Source organism: Cyrtonyx montezumae, unplaced genomic scaffold, assembly GCF_038088225.1.
Source record: "Cyrtonyx montezumae isolate F1298 unplaced genomic scaffold, pur_monq_1.0 scaffold_2, whole genome shotgun sequence".
Taxonomy (NCBI): Eukaryota; Metazoa; Chordata; class Aves; order Galliformes; family Odontophoridae; genus Cyrtonyx; species Cyrtonyx montezumae.
The window spans coordinates 57,042,920-57,059,555 of record NW_027071936.1 but is presented as its reverse complement, the minus strand read 5'-3'; positions in this window follow the sequence as shown (position 1 = coordinate 57,059,555).

Genomic DNA, 16,636 nt, shown 5'->3' with positions numbered 1-16,636 from the left:
CCGGTTGTTGTCTCGTTTCACAGAGCTGCAGACCAATTAATGAGGCAGTAGTTGCTGGATTTGTATTCTTGTCAGAAGTAGTTTTGTATTGTAGTTAGGTGAGAACTGAAGGTGGGAGAGAGACAGACCAGTTAATCCATGCAGCCTGCACCAAGCCAGGCATATCGAGATGCTCCTTATGTGAACAGAATGAATTACATTAGAATTACAGAATTAAAAATGGAAGTTCCCCCTTCACTTCCATTTGGTGTGAAATCTATGTTGATAAAACAAAGTCTGTTCCTGAAAATGTCCTATTCATGTAGGTATTATCCTAATCACTTGTTCCGTGGAACCAAGGATTTGCGAGATCAGAAAAGTAACCATATTCTTCTTCTTCCTGTCAGAGTTGAGGTAGATACGTTGAATACAGGGGAGACTCTTGTGTCTGTTAGTCTTACAAAAATATGTCAGAAGCTGAGCAGGTTTCAAGGGTTGATATATAGCAGTAAGAATGCTCATGATAACAAAGGCAGTCAGGTGCTAAAACAAGCTGGGCAACTGAACACCCAGATCTGTACTTGAGGCCCTTGGGTAATGACGGAGGAAATTGGGAAGGAATGTGTGTATCTGTCACCTCTGCTTCTACATAAGGTAGAGGTTTATATGTTTTGAAGCAGAGAAAGAAAACTTAGTGTCTTCATGAGAAATGTGAATGACTAAAACAGCTGTGAAGTGGTCTGATGTCAGTCTTTAAGAGTTTGGTGCCCTTTCTCAGTCTCAATACTGTGCAATTTGCACAATCAGCCACATAATCCTCAACAACTTCATATGTTCCAGCAAAGGTACAGGATGCAATGTTTGGTTAATTAGGGCCTTCACATCTCTTTGACCTAAATAACTTAGTGAATAGACTCTGATATCTGGCACTGCAAGTTAAAATGTTGGCTTGGGGTCTGAATGAAGAGGAAGCAAGGTAATCCTCTTTCTTGTTGCTGCCTACGCTCAGATGTGAGCCATGGAAGAGGCCTTGATCAGAGCTGCTCTCCATTGGAGCACAGCAGTTGACCCAGCTGTGTCCCTGTGATGTTTTTGAGTCTTGTGAAGACGTCACATGGAGATCTGCTTATACAGGGGTGAGGAAGGGTGGAAGAAAATTAGGTTGAATTAACTATTTTATTTAAAAATTAGCTCATGCTTTCCATGGAGGTCTACTTTTCCCTGTGATTTTGTCCAAATCCCTTAATTCATATCACTTACAAAAATGACTGCTGAGTGTAAAGAATATTTGAATTGTATTTTCTGTATTGCTAAATAATGATTACCTGGGGAGATACAAAATTTAAATCAGAAATGGATGAGCTAGAGCTGATGATATATTAGATGCATTATCTTCAGCCTAAGGCCTTCAATCAAAAGAGAAGGTCATCTGTTAAAGATGTTAAAGAGCACTGCACCAGGTATTTCTATTTTCATATTTTTTCTTTTTGGAGTTTAATTTAATCCGCAGAAACAGTACATAACTTTTCCAAGGAGACATGTATTTTGTCTTCTTGTTAGGCTTCCAAAATTATTTTGTTTTGTGTTATGTTTCATGAACCAGAGAAATGAAGGGATCAATACTGTGCTGAAGGACTGATAATCATATTTTCTGGAAACCTGTGATTTTTCCTTTTACTTTATTTTCAAACTATTTCTTCTTTGTGCAATGGCTTAATTGCTGCGTAACAGCTCTGACCACAGATACATGAAGCCTCATTTCCCCTAATCCATGTTTCTGCGGTGAAAGTGAAACAATTTTTCTTCCAGATACACATATTTACAATATGCCTTACAATGTGCTGCGTCAGATAGCAGTGTAAAAGCAGTACTAATTAGCCTCAAGAAGTGTTCCTGTGTATCAAAGAGTATTTTTCTTCAACTAGACCTCATTTTTCACATTTAGAAAATGAGGCTGGGATTATTTGCAACAATAGTTGGTGATGTACTGAACCTGTACTGGACAAATGCCCTGGAGAAGGGAGAGGAGTGTGAATTACCTCGAATTCTTCTCCAGGTATTACCAATGAGAACAAGATAGTTGGAAGTAGATGGAGACTCCCCTTTTGTCTCCTGATTGCTAAAGTGAAGCCAGATTTCTGAGGGGGAAGTGTACTTGTTCTCATTATGGGATAGTCTTCCCATGAAACAAAAGGGAATCTTTGAGGCTTGCTGTCTCCCTGGAGCTGGGTTCTGCACCGTTGAAGGTTGGGGTTAATAGCAGGATTTGGCTCACATGATCTTTTCTCAGGAAGTCAATTTTGAATCATCTGAAGGCATAATGAAGACATAGTAGATAAGTGTGATGTATTTTTATGAAAGAGCTTGCTGAGGTACACGGTAATCTGAGCAGAGCAGCCCAGGACCTCTGCAAACAGCAGTGTCTTGTACTTCTCAGTTAATGGTTTCTGCAGATGCAGTCAGTGACACCAGTGTGTTTATCCTACGTCAGTGTTACTGCTCCTACAAATTTCATTTGATTGTGTTTTCTTAATGGATGGGTTAACCATATCTAAAAATAAAAATCTATTTTTTTTTTCCATTATAACAGGGACTTTTTTTTAAACGAGTTTTATGTTTTCCTGGAAACAAGAAAACACTGGGATAAGGTCAGAAAAATGGTGGCATGCCAGCCATTGTTTTCAGTTTTTCTGTCCCAGCTTAGTACTGGATAAATGATATTGCTGGAGTTCCAGGTGTTAGTTGATACTGTCAGTAACTTCTGAACAATGACAGGTGTGGTGTGTTTGTATTAGCAGAAAGTCAATGGAAATACTTTGCAGTGAACAGTTGCCATGTCAGGAAAACACAGAATATTTTGTTTTTCTCCCTCATCCTGGCCAGTTTTCTGGAGCAGTTTTGTTGTGCCATTGTCTGCTTGTGCTTCATTGCTGTCCCAGGGCTCCATCTCTTGTACAGTCTGTACCAGCCAACAGAGTGTGAGGCTGAAAACTTCTCTCTGGCTGTCTTCACAGATAGCACTGGAGTATTTTATCATTTTCCAAATAATGCTCTTCTGAACATTAAGCAGACTGGTTTAATGTTAATACAAAGGTCAATTCTAAAGGTTAACTGCTTTATAAATAACTTCATTGTTCCTTCCACTCACTACAAGTTTGCAAGCTGCCTAATATATGCACAGTCAGGGAAAAGCTGTAAATGTAATGGTAAAAGCAGACATTTGGAACTACTGCTCTTGCTTTTCAAAAGCTTACACAACTGTGCAGTAACTGGTTGCCAACAGGACTGCTGTGTCCTAACACGTTGGGCTTAATCTTCTGTCTTCTGACTATAGTGTTCCCATTCCAACCCTGTTGAACAGATCTGCTGGAGGAGAGTTTGCAAGACCAAGCCCATTCACTGAATGTCACAAATATTTTAGCAGCTGCTTAAGCCACTAGTCTAAGTCTGAATCACAGAATCACAGAACTTTAGGGGTTGGAAGGGATCTCTAGAGATCGAGTCCAACCCCCCTGCCAAAGCAGTATCCCTGGACCAGGTCCACAGGTAGGTGTTCAGGAGGGTCTTGAACATCTCCAGAGAAGGAGACTCCACCACCTCTCTGTGCAGCTGTGCCAGTGCTCCATCACTGCACTGTGAAGAAGTTCCCACGCACATTTGTCTGAGCATCCTGATCTAGTAATGCCAGTTAAAGTCCCCACTGAAAGCACCTTGTAACCATACATTTTGATCATAAGACGCTCACCCAACAGATCTTATCTAGACAGATTGCTCCACCTCATTCTTCCCTTGCAAATGTCTGAACTTCCCACTTATAGGAATATTCCAGTGAACCTATCTGATCTTTATGTCCATTGACAGCTGTCCTTTTCTGCCAGTTCTTATCTGCTTAAAAAAGCAGAGGTTATCTGCATCCACAGCCTCCTCTCTGCAGACAGATCCAGAGGATCTCTGGTTGCGAATAGCATTCTTGCTCCATGGGATTACAGATCTGTTGAAGGTGACAAGGTGACCCAGGAAATTGCTGCAATTGGTTATCTATAAGAGCTCCTTGTAGAATTAGTGTAATGCATTAACAAGATGTAGGAGAGGAGGGTATATTTTATGTAAATGGAGTCAGAAAGTCTTTGAAACTAATTGCTTGAAGTGGGTGGAGAAAGGTGATGGAGTGTGATAGACATACAGATTTTTTTCCTATTTGCAGAATAGATAGTGTTGATTAGCTGGGCTTAGTATAGCACTGCATATATTAACGGAGCATAAAATTGTTCCTAGTACTTGGAAAATGCCTACTATGTGACTAAACCTAACAGATTATGCTCTGGAAGGTATTACAGATGCAGATCTTGGAAGTTTTAGAGGTATACTCTTGCAGATAAAGGCACTATTTTGGTGAGCTTGGTATCATATTGTTGTCTTATTTTAGTTTCAGTATTTTACTTTGTAGTAAGAATGGAAGCAAATATAAAAAGAAATATGCAAACTACCTATAGAGTAGATTGTGTATTCTGAAAAGCCTTGTACTCAGTAGTAGTGCTGAGCAAATTCTACTTCACATATGCCACTCAGAGTAGGTGTCCCTGAGAGATGTGGTGGAATTGTCTGTCTGTCAGCTGCTCATTTACATTCCAAATCCTTTCAGCTTTGTGCTTGATGGTCATGCTGACTTGTTGGCTAGAAAATTTCTGCTTGTTTCCTTGGTGCTATCATGGACACGGTCTTTAATGCTGCGAGCATGGGCTGTACACTTAGCTCCTAGGGTGTCATCTTAAATTTAACCATTCTAGAATATTTATAGAAGTCAATGGTTTCATTTATGTGCCAGCTGGAGATCAGAATTGCTTATTAGAGTTACCTTCTTGATCTAGAATTGGGATTTGCATAGATATACACAAGTATTTGATATCTGAATAAAGCACTATAATGGTTACAATAGTAGATCACATTTGTTGTTCTCAAGTATGAGTGCCTGCCTTGGATGTGTACTTCATGTCAGCCTGAGCACTGGGCACCTGCTGTTGATTTATGTCCTCTCCCCTTCCCAGTACCTTGTCTTAGATTTAATGCAGATATTTTCTCAACATCCTAGTCTGGGTAGAGTCTCCTTGGTGCTGTGTCCTGGAAAAATGTGTAAAGTGGCTCAACTATGGCCATTACAGAGGCATGGCTTGTGAGTGACTGACAAAATGGAAAAGGTTAAAGGAAAAGGAGGAATGAGAAACAGCAGTAAGAAAATATGGTGTGAACATTCAAATTAACAATTGAACTTGAAAGAATATGTTGAAATATAGCAAATGTGAATTAATTCAAAATCTTTTCTTTCTAGAAGCAAAACTGCAATTAAATTGATTGGCACTAGTAAATCTGGGGGGTTGAAAAAAAAAAGAGAAAGAGAAAAGCCTCAGGAAAATGATTCGGTGAGTCTGATTGCAAGAATCAGGCTCAGAACATGTAACAATTACATATCTTTGGAAAATCGAAGGCTGGGATTTCAGTGGGTCTCTTTTAACAGAAAATAGATGGATGTGAGCCTCTGAAGAACAAGCACACAAGGTTATGTAGCAGTCACAGCATATTCTGTCTAATTTGGGACACAGAGCCTGATGCATCACTGTTACATAATCCTGCTGACCTGATACAGGGCTTTGTGATTATAGGAATTTGAGAAAAATAAATCTTTTTCAACTTAGATCATGTGTTCATATGAAACTAGTGTCTTTTTAGTTTTGTTGTTTGTATTTATTTATTTGTTTTTTCTGTACTATGGCTACACAGATATGGTGTTTTCCCTGTTAAACATAAAACACGGTATTCCCTGAAATGCTTGCTTTTGAAAATGGGGAGGGAATGGATGCTTGGGATAAAAAGGAAGAATGAAGTGGCTTTGAAGATGATGACAGTGCAAGCTGCTGGGCAATAGGGCAATCTGTGTATTTAAGCATCTGGACTCCGCGATGTGCTGTAGACCATTCAAAATGGCCCATTATTTAAGTTGTGTGGAATGGAAAGAGGTCGTTCCTTTTTGTGGAGGATTTTGATGGATTTGTTTAATTTGGCTTTACTCTGATTCGAAACAAAAGTGTATATTTTTCCAGTTCTTAAGTTAATAACACCTAGAACTGGAGGCATCAGAAACTTTGGGGTCCCCAGCTCAAGAGTCTGGATCCTGTGACTGATGAGAGTGCCAAGGAGTTGCACATTTGCAGAGCTCCCACACTTGTCTTTCTTGTCTTTCTGCCTGGTGGGCTAACAGGGAGCTGGCAGCCTTGGAATTTGTAAGCAGGGATACTCCACTCTGAGTTTCTTGGCAACCTGCCTAATGAGATCTGTAGAGGAGCCAGCAACTTAGGAGTTCCACAATCTCTGAGGCAATCCTGGAGCAATAACTTCTTTCAAACTCCCACCCTCTGTCAACCTGCCAGAATTGCTGTTGAAGACCAGGGAAGGGGACCTGGCAGGAAATCAGGCGTGAATCGTGCAGCCTCATCAAAATCAGATGTTCTGTGAAAATTTTCTCTGACCGCTTTTAGTAATCCCATGTTGAAACCCGAACATGTCAGCACCTGGCTGTAGAGATCCTATGTCCCATTGCTTCAGATACAGTGCATCTAAAGTTCAGTGAGGAGAAAGAGGGGATGAAGAGATTCATACATCATCCTATAGTGGCTCTGCCAGTTGTGGACCATCTCTGCACTGGTCTGAGATTTACTGTTTAGTCCATATATATAAAATAGCATACTGGGTCAGGCAGCAGCTCGCTGCTATGCCTATCTCACATAGCATTATAGCTGGGATGCCACTCTTCATGTAGCACCAGGCTGTCAGATGGCCTACAAATACCCATTGCCCTCATGGTTTTTGCAGACATGTTTATTCTAGGAAGCCTAGAGGCTGATAAGATGGCACTGTAAAGGCAGATGAAATAAATATTGATGCCCAATGCTTTTATCCATGCTTGAGTTATCACTGACCTTGAGGTGTGTATCTGAGTAGAGATACTGGAATCATTAAGATTGGAAAAACCTCTAAGATCATCTAGTCTACCATCAGCACAGCACCATTGTACCCAGTAAACCACCTGATCCAAACAGTGTGGACAGGAAAACAGGGCATTTATGTATCCTGAGCATGCCCTTAAATTGCAATAGGCATCCTCCATGTAAATTGTAGAAGCCTAAATTTGCTGTAATTTATACTTAATATCCACAGCTTCAGAGTGGTGTTTTAGCAGTCAGGGACCCTGGAAGGTGAACATGCTCTTGTTTTTAATAGCCATGGAGCAGGAGTATGGTAGACAACAAGCTCAATGGTCCCTTCAGGGTGATTTAGGACTCATGATGCAATGCAAAACTGCCCAAATGACAGAGAAAATCTGGGCCACTGTGTTCATATTGTCTGATTTCCAAATTTTTCAGTGCTCAAGGGGACAGGATTGTAATGAAACATGACTTCCTGCTATGTAGGTCATAAGCTGAATTCTTCAGCACAGGAGTAAAGCTTGACCAGGGAAACTTGCTTTGCCTCTGTGAATATTGATGGGAATAACAAATGTTTTTCTTCCATCAATAATTTTAAAGCTGTTAGATTTGGGATAAATTCACTTCAAGTTTTACTATTGGCAATGCATTAAAATATGCTGCAGTAATGATGTGTTGCAGTTACTGACCTCTGCCTTGGAGCTAAATTCTCTGCTGGTCCTCAGGCTTTCCCAGTAATGAGGGGACTGTCCAGCTGTGCTGCAGGGTGTCCATGGGTGCTGTCCCTGCAGTGCTGCCTCATTGTGGCTGTCACCCACTGCCCTTGTTGGACAGGGCTGGGCAGGCTGACACTCGAATCTCTTGTAGGTTGGTCAAACAACAGGGTGAGGAAGCAGCCACAGAAAGCCTCTCATTTGCTACTGACTGGCACACAGACTTGTAGTGATATTGTTTTGATTTTACTTAAAAAAATAAAATCCTTAGCCTCAAGTGCTACACAGTCTGTTCTGGACGAGCATACATAATTCTCCCCTGTCTGGCTGGAGGGATAGTGGGATAATAAAATACCTTGATGAAATGTGAAATCACTTGCCCATTTTTCTTCTGCTGACAATAGCAAGAAAGATCTGCTGACCAGTTACGTGCATGACTGTGCATTTAAGGGGAGGATATTTCTTTGTTACTGCTACAGCACTGTTGCAGCAATTAAAAAAAGTGTTTAAGGATACTGCAATAACTCTGAAAATGTCTTTGGTGACTAAACATAGTTTTCTAAATAAGCAGTTCTGCTGATGATTTTTCCTAGTCTCCCATGAGTCATAAAACCCTGCCTCACACTGAGTAATCCATACTCAATGACCTTGAATTTTAAAGAAAATGTCTGTCTTCTCCTAATTCAAATAATTTATGTTAATGATTTTCTGCAGAACATTTACAGTGCTTTCTAGATCATCAAACTTCCTGGAGGACAGTGGGCAGCCCTGAATTTGTAGGCACCACTGACACAATGACAACACCCCTCCAGCACAAAGGTTGCTGTGGCTTAGATGAATGTGACCCTTCTGAATAGCCTCTATCCATGCAAAAGGGTAATTTTCTCCTACGCTGGAGACGTCCAGGGTCAGGCTAGAGGGGGCACTGAGCAACGTGATCAAGCTGTAGGTGACCCTATTCATTGCAGGGGAGTTTGGACTACATGATCTTTGAAGGTCCCTTCCACCTCAAAACCTATTATTCTATGAAATGTGAATCGGTCTGCCTGGAAAGATCATCTGGTAAAATGACAGCAGTCTCAAAATGGAAGGACTCTGAGGGCCTTTTATCCAAGGAATCTTTTGTTTTCCTGCTCACAGTAGGTATACTTTCTTCACCCAGCAGGTCTTACAGATTTTCATGGTTGCACTTACCTTCTTGTCTTCCTTATCATTCCACACTGACATGCTCTGAGGCGTAGGGTTTTCTGCTGCCCAAGGAGGTGATGGAGTCATAGTCCCTGGAGATGTTCACAAAAGATGGAGATGTGGCACTGGGAGACATGGTTTCATGGACAGTGGTGGTGATGGGTTGATGGCTGGATCAGATGATCTTAGTGTTCTTTTCCAGCCTTGATGATTCTATGATTTTCTCATTGTTGGTTAATTCAGTTTGCGATGCCTTGCTGGAGTGAATCAAAGACAGCAAATGAGGCATGTTTTCACAGGCTTCATAACTCTTACATACTGCAATTACATCAGGTCTATTTCTGCAAAACTTGCATTGCACATTACCAGCAGAACGTTATGAATAAGATTGCAATGTTAGAGATACCTCTATGAGAAACAGTAAGGAAAAAGAGAGACCCAGCAGGATTTTTCCTTCATGCACACACACATGCATGTGTTTCTCAACAAGCTGTGATCAGACTTCAAGGTTTTTTAGTTTATCATTTTCAATTTTTGGACTACTTCATATCAGCATGTTTCACCATAAGTTTGTTGGCAAGATGGCTTGCTTTGGATGCCTTTTCAAGACTATGAGTTAGAGACTGATCTTGTTAAGTTCATCTGTTACTGCTGCCTGCTTGTAGATTTCTGTAATATTTTATTACATATCAGGATTCTTCTGTAAGAATTTGTATGTCAGAGTTGAGTGTCTTGGACCAGAACAAGAAAAATGTGATTTCAAAAGGTATTTTGAAAGCAAAGGTATTCTTTCTACATATTAAACATTATATCATTAGTAGGAGAAAGAAACTTCCAGAACAGTGCTCAGCATGGCAGTGAATTCAACTGTCCATGTACATTTGGAACTCCTGTTCACTCAACCCCAACTAAGACTCTTAAATTGCTCTTCTCCAAACAGTGTGAAAACGAATGCACTACATTTTCCAGAAGAGTTCCACACCACTAAATAGCACTACTCATTTGTTGTATATTGAGCATAAGGTGGATTCAACTGTTAATGAAATTAGTTTGTCTTATGTACAGTTTGGTCAAAACAAAGCTTATTCTTCACTGCATTAATTCATTTTCCCAGAGTTACTGCATCAGTTTGGAAAGAGGCACTGGCATAAACTCAGAGCAACAATACTGAATCAGATCTCTAAATGCAAAACTTTTCAGTATGTAATGCATTTATTAAGCACAAAAATTAGTCTACTATGATTTCATTTTCTGACAGTAGATAATATAATTTATTCATGATTTTTAATAGCTGTGGAAGGTTATTTGTCTGTTTTTTCCTCTGGGATACAATTGGCATAGCTTTTCCTTTGCTCTGATGTACAGCCAAGGTCTGTTGGCCTTAGCTTGTAATTGGAATCAATACATCTTCACTCCAAGTTTAATGAGATTTACACCTTTTGAACTCCATCAATTAGAAACTAACTTTATAAACAGCAAGTCATAAATGAGAAGACCCCACTGAGTACTATTTGATTTTCTTTTTCCAAATACAAAAGTCAGATGTTTTTACAGAGATCAGAATACGTTTCTTGAATCTATATTTATTTACCATAACGCTGAGGGATCCCACAGGTATTGTGGCAAAAAGCAGCTTTGCAACACTTCCTTTCCTGCAACCACTCTTTTTCAACAATTTTTCTATATGCGAGTCATCAAACTTTTCCTAAATAGAAAAGTTTACATGATAAAACTAGATTGTAATCTAAGATGTTCATAGAATATTTTATGGTAGATTGTTTCCTAGTAAGGTGTGTATGCCACAGACCTTTAATTTTTTGTAATTAATAGAAATTATAAAAATGACTGAATGCTCATTATATTTGATAGACCAAGGATGAAGTATCTGTAACTACCTTATCAAATACTGAAGAACAGCACAAGCCTACTTGCTGACATCTTTCCTTTGTGCTGCTGTAGCTCTGGAACAGAAGTAAAAGACAATAGTGTCTCAGTGATGTCAAAGTAAGGATAATACACGATGTTTGGTAATGGTCAAAACAGAGCAGAATAATTCTATCATGTTTTACAGCATGAATTCTTTTTAGTTGTTACGCTGTGTTCAGTTCTTTGATATTAGGTGTTAGTTATTATTAGAAATTGTTTCCAGTAGACACTGGCTGAGATTAGTCAGAAGGCAGAGTGAAGCAGCTGGAATTAAGTAATGGTCTGCTGCTTAAGCCCACCCCAGATACGTGGAAAGTTATTACAGAGGTATTACCAGTTTTCACAACCTCTTTCAGAGAATAAGAGGCAAATAATATCTTTCTTTTTCCAACTTTAACTTCCTAGTGGAAAGAAATGTTTAGCTGTAAATTGCATGTGTGTGCATTAATTAACTGAAAACAAACAAAAAAAGACCAACAGGCATTCCCTAAAGGTGGTGTAGATTTAAGGAATGTGACTTCTGTACTGCAGTTTCTTTTATTATTTTTTTCCTTTCATCCCTGCTGTTGTTTGTCTTAATAGTATCTATATTAGATTGTTTCTTATCACAGATCCTGGCAGCGGATGCAGAGCTCTGATTTCTGGGATAAAGTTGTCAGATAGGACCTCTTTCTAGAAGTAATTGTAGCTGGGGAGCACTGGTTGTGTTCCACTGCTGTGAGCAGCGACAGATCACAAGTCTGTGCAGAGCAGACAGTGCCATTCCTATCACTACATTTATTTATAATCATCATTCTTTGAACAGGTTGAGTAGGTATGGCCTTGGATAGCATTACTAGTTCTCTCTCACTAAGCATCCTTACAAATGTTGGTTTAGGTACTTTGTGGAAAGAGTCCTTTGAGGAGAGGCCAAATGACCAAGGCTGGTTCACCCCAGAGAAGAGCTGGCGTTGGAGAGACTTCACAACAACCTGCAAGGAATTTCTGAGCTCACTTGGAATAAGGTGAAGCAAGGGAGATTCAGACTGAATATAGGAAAAGCCTTTCCTCCATGGGGACAATACTTCTGTGGGACAGGTTGCCTAGAGAAGAGAGGTTCATGCATTCTCCATCTTAGAGGTTTTGAAGATTTGGATAAATATAGCCCTGAGCAACCTGGTCTGGCTTTCACAACTGTCTCTTATTAGAGCAGGCTGATCTAAATGACCTGCAGTTCTTACTATGATTCTATACTTTGGGAATCTCAGTGCATGATAAACAAGGATAGATGAGGATGGTAACAAAACGCAAGAACAAATGAATGCAGGCAGCACACAAGCTGTGAAAGACTGAAGAACATTAAGTGAGCATATGAAAATGCAGTGATCTTCATTATCATAAAATCATAGAATGGCTTGGGTTGAAAAGGACCTCAAAGATCATCTAGTATCAACCCCCTTGCTGTGGCCAGGGTCACCAACTAGACCAGGCTGCCTAGAGCCACATCCAACCTTGCCTTGAATGCCTCCATAGTGTTGTCATGTTGGGTATGACTCAACTCTGGCTTAGAGTATGGTACAGTCTTACGATTTAATTTTACAAGATTCCCTTTAATGTCATGAGGAAATCAGTTTTCTTTAATGACCTTCTGCATTAGCAGTTCTTTGTGCTGGTGCCTGAAATTGATTTTGCTCCTCCTGTGATGTGAAGGATCATAAGCCCAGCCTTTGCATCGCTGCTCAAGCGTGTGCTTTAGCCGTAACAAAGAACAGGAAGCCAACAGATTTCTGAGCAGCAGAAATACCCTTGCTGAAATTCTGAGGCTCATTGTTAATAAAGACTTGGCTGGTTATTAATTGCTGTGATACCCTGTTGGTGACTGCACCTCTGTGCTTAAGCACTGTAAATGCTTAGCTGGTATTTTTCTTTGGCAAAGTGACATCATGAAGACCTTCTTTATTTGACTCAAGCATTTCACAAAACAGACATCCTCCCCAGTAAGAGTAATTTCAACAGACCAGTAGTCATTTATGTTGCCATATTACTTAGTTAGGTAAGTGGTACAAAGAAAAAGAATAGGAGATGGTTGAGTACTATGGAAGTAAGACTGTAAGAAGTATAGGGGTCATAAAAGACATGGAGTAAAGAATAAAAGGAGGGATAAATAACATAACATGGGAAGGAGCAAGGAAAAGGATGGTGGGAAGAAGGTGAAAAACTTATTTCAAAGTTCAATGACAAAAGATGTGGCCACTAAAATGCAAAAACTAAAAACTAAAAATAAAAGTATACCATAAAGTTATCGTCATAAAGTTAACAAAATTTGGGCCAGGTTTTATTGTTCTGGCGAGAACATTTTTCAGAGCTGCTACTTTCAGATCTGATACTGTTTTCCCTTGAAATAGTTGGTTAAACAGTGGAAATGACAGGTGTTTCCTGTGCAAGCAAATGAAAGGCTTAAAGTGCAAATTCTCAATCTTCTAAATTAAGATGAAATTTTAGAAGGTCATGGGATCACATCACTTCAGTCCCGTCCAGAACATATGCACACTGATGGGATCACAGAGAAGAGACGGTGTGAGTGGAAAAAGAGCGACAGTCTTTCAGATTGTTCCAGAATATAAGATCATATTTCTCTTTATAATATTCTCTCTGTAATATTTGTTATAAAAAGGGAAGTGGCTCACATCCTGTGAAATTATTAGTAGCTGTGGATATCAAGAGCCTTAAATGTGCTCTCCTGCATGTTGTTCTAATTGCAGTTCATACTAAAATATGATGATCCCCAGAGACAGTGTTTTCATAGGACACAAAGAAATGACTTTAGGATGTGAGGAAATGGCTTCAGGTGGTGCCAGGGGAGGTTTGGATTAAATGAGAGAAATAATTTCTTCACAGGAAGTGGTTAGGCATTGAAACAGGCTGCCCAAAGTGGTGGTAGTCACTGTTTTGAAGGTATTTAAGAGATGTCTGGATGTGGTGCTTAGGGACATGATTCAGTGGTAAGCTTGGCAGTGTGAAGTGATGGTTGAAATTGATCTCGTGGGTCTTTTCCAAACTAAATAATTCTGTGATTCTGTAGCCTTCTCTTTCTTTTCCTGAAGAAAAGAATGACCTGCAAAAGACTCTGTTGGCAATACAGAACGGGGCTCTATTTTACCATGAATAGGGAGGAAAGTCCCCAAACTCTTTTGTTTGGATGCACCTACAGAAAAAAATAAAATAAAATAAAAGTGGAGATAATGTATAACACATGAAAGAAAGCTGCAGAAAACTTATGTTGTAAATAAGAAGCAAGACCGAACATTTGTCACCTTTTGATTCAAGATGGAAATCTGAACTAATGAGTATGGAAGGACTCCAAATGCCTCTTATCCATAGCAATCACAGTTGTGCTCTTGCACATCTGGCACGCTCCTGATTCAATTATTGTCTCTTGCATACCTCACTGGTTTTGTTTCCTATAATATCCCATACAGCTGCTGCTCCAAAAACGGTGGCCTACCCATTATTCTGCCTTACTTTGCACAATTTTCTGTTCTCTCTTTCTTGCTGGTTAAAATTTTTCCATCCTCAAGTACAAGCCACGAGGGCTCTTTTCTTTACCTCTTTCTGATTTTTCTCTTTTGGGGAGTATGTCAGTAAATGGGATATGTTTTAGTGATAATATGTTTTAGTGATGACAGTTAATTACCATTGTTAGCCAGTTTTATGATGACTTCAATATATCCACGTTTTAGAATCTTGTATGGGGGCATCATTTCCCACACTCTTGATATACTAGAATGTATGTTTCTTCAATAGACACTAAGTTTTAGACAACAAATACTGGCAATGCATTACTCACTGTTTTTAACAGTAATAATGGTGGCCTCATTAGAAGTTGCAAAGTCAGACTTTTTATATCTGAGAGATTATTCAAATGATGGATTTGAAATTTCTCTAAGGAAGAGGCATATAGATAGAACTTACTTGGAAGGTTGGATTTGATGGCTGTCATCCCTGGAATGCACTTAATCTGAGTCTACCTCCAAGAGGATTACAAAATGGTTTTGGGAAGATGGTAGGAAGTGTTCATTCTCATATTGATAAATGGGTGAGTGGAACTTGTTTACAAAAAGGAGTAGCAAAAGGGAGAAGTACAAGATGTGATTTTTATCATAAAATCAGTTAATCATGGGAGAACAACTCAATGTGTTTAAAACAATTTCCACAATGTGATCCCTCCATGCTGCAGTTATGTTTTGTATGCATGGAAGCACACAAAGCTTACTACTTTTCAAATGCTCTATTTTCTCCTTGAACAAGTAATGAACAATTCCTTAAATTGTGGAAATCCAGATTCTTATCTTATGCTTTTCTCTTTGCATTGTCTCCTTTCTCTTATCTAGGAAGTAATGTACTGGTTACCAAGACACAATTACTGCTCTGAAGGAATGACGAAAGGTGCTTTGATGTGGAGGTTACCACAACTGCTTCATTATGGGAAAAAAACTGAGAAGCTGCACTGACTTACCATCTACCACATCCTGTAGTGGAACTTGACCGTGTGAGCCAGCCTGATATGTGGTTTGTCATATTGTTGTTTTATTTTCTTAAGATCTCAGAAGTTTTGACATTATTATACTAAGCACAGACCTCAGTCTTTATGGGTCTGTATTCAACCACATGAACAGGCCACATTGAATTTAACTTTCAGATAAGGTATTCACATGTGTACTTTCATTTCTTGAAGTAGGTGTTTCTGCACCCATTGGTTGATAACATTACATGTGATGCAAAAATATTTTGCAATCACAATGCACAGTACACATTTATGCACTCATATCTCTTGCTATTCATATCTGAGTACCTATTTGTGAAGGCAGGGAGATACAGACACTGGCACAAGACTTGTGCTTAAGTGGACATAAGTGGTCATATGGATATATACATCCCATCTTTAACTAGAAACTTGCACAGCCACTGATACTGATCTCCTAAACCATCCCTTTCACTGTAATGGACTTCCAGTGTTGACAACTATTTTTTTTCTTTTTTTTTTCTTTTTTTCCTTTTTTTTTCCTTGAGCTCACAGTGAGAATGTGTTGATTTTTACAAAGCTCAGTCTCCCAGTAATAACAGATTCTCTTTGAAAGGACGTAGAAGGATAAGAAAACTGTGGAATCCCAACACAGATTAATGTAGTGTGCATTTCCATCTTACGATTAGTAACAAGATGGCACATTGGTATGTTAACACTTGGAGTTTAACTACAAGTTCTTAAAATGAAGCAATGACATATGTGTAGGTTTCTCTCTCTTTGCATACCATCCACCAGAAAACATGCACCATTTCTGCAACACTCAGGCAATTAAACCCTACTACTTCTGAATTAAGCACTGAACTAAAGCATCATGCTTCTTTCCTAGCATTTATGCATAGTCGCCCACCATGAATTATAAATGTTGACAATAAACCTGTCCATTTTGTATCATCTTAGACTTTCTACCATTAGATTTCATTTTAAAATGATTAGCATAAAAAATATAAAGCACACTTCATTCTTTGTGGTTTATACCATGATTGCCTTTAAAATTATGCCAAAGCCTAGTATGCAAATCATCCCACCAATATTGGAAAAGCGTGTTTATTAATTAAATTGATAGACCACGTTGCTGAGGATCAGGAATTAAAATCCCCATCTTACCTTAAATTACTAACAGTAAATTTTTAAATGTGAGATTATCAGCTGAAATGGAGAACCTAGCTATTATTTTCTGCATACCTTATGGTGAAAAATATTGTCTAACTGCTATAGACTCTGTTCAGTTTTCTTTTGGTAAGCAGAAGTTAACTTGTTTAGATGTGCTGTCTACTGCAAACAAGCCAGGC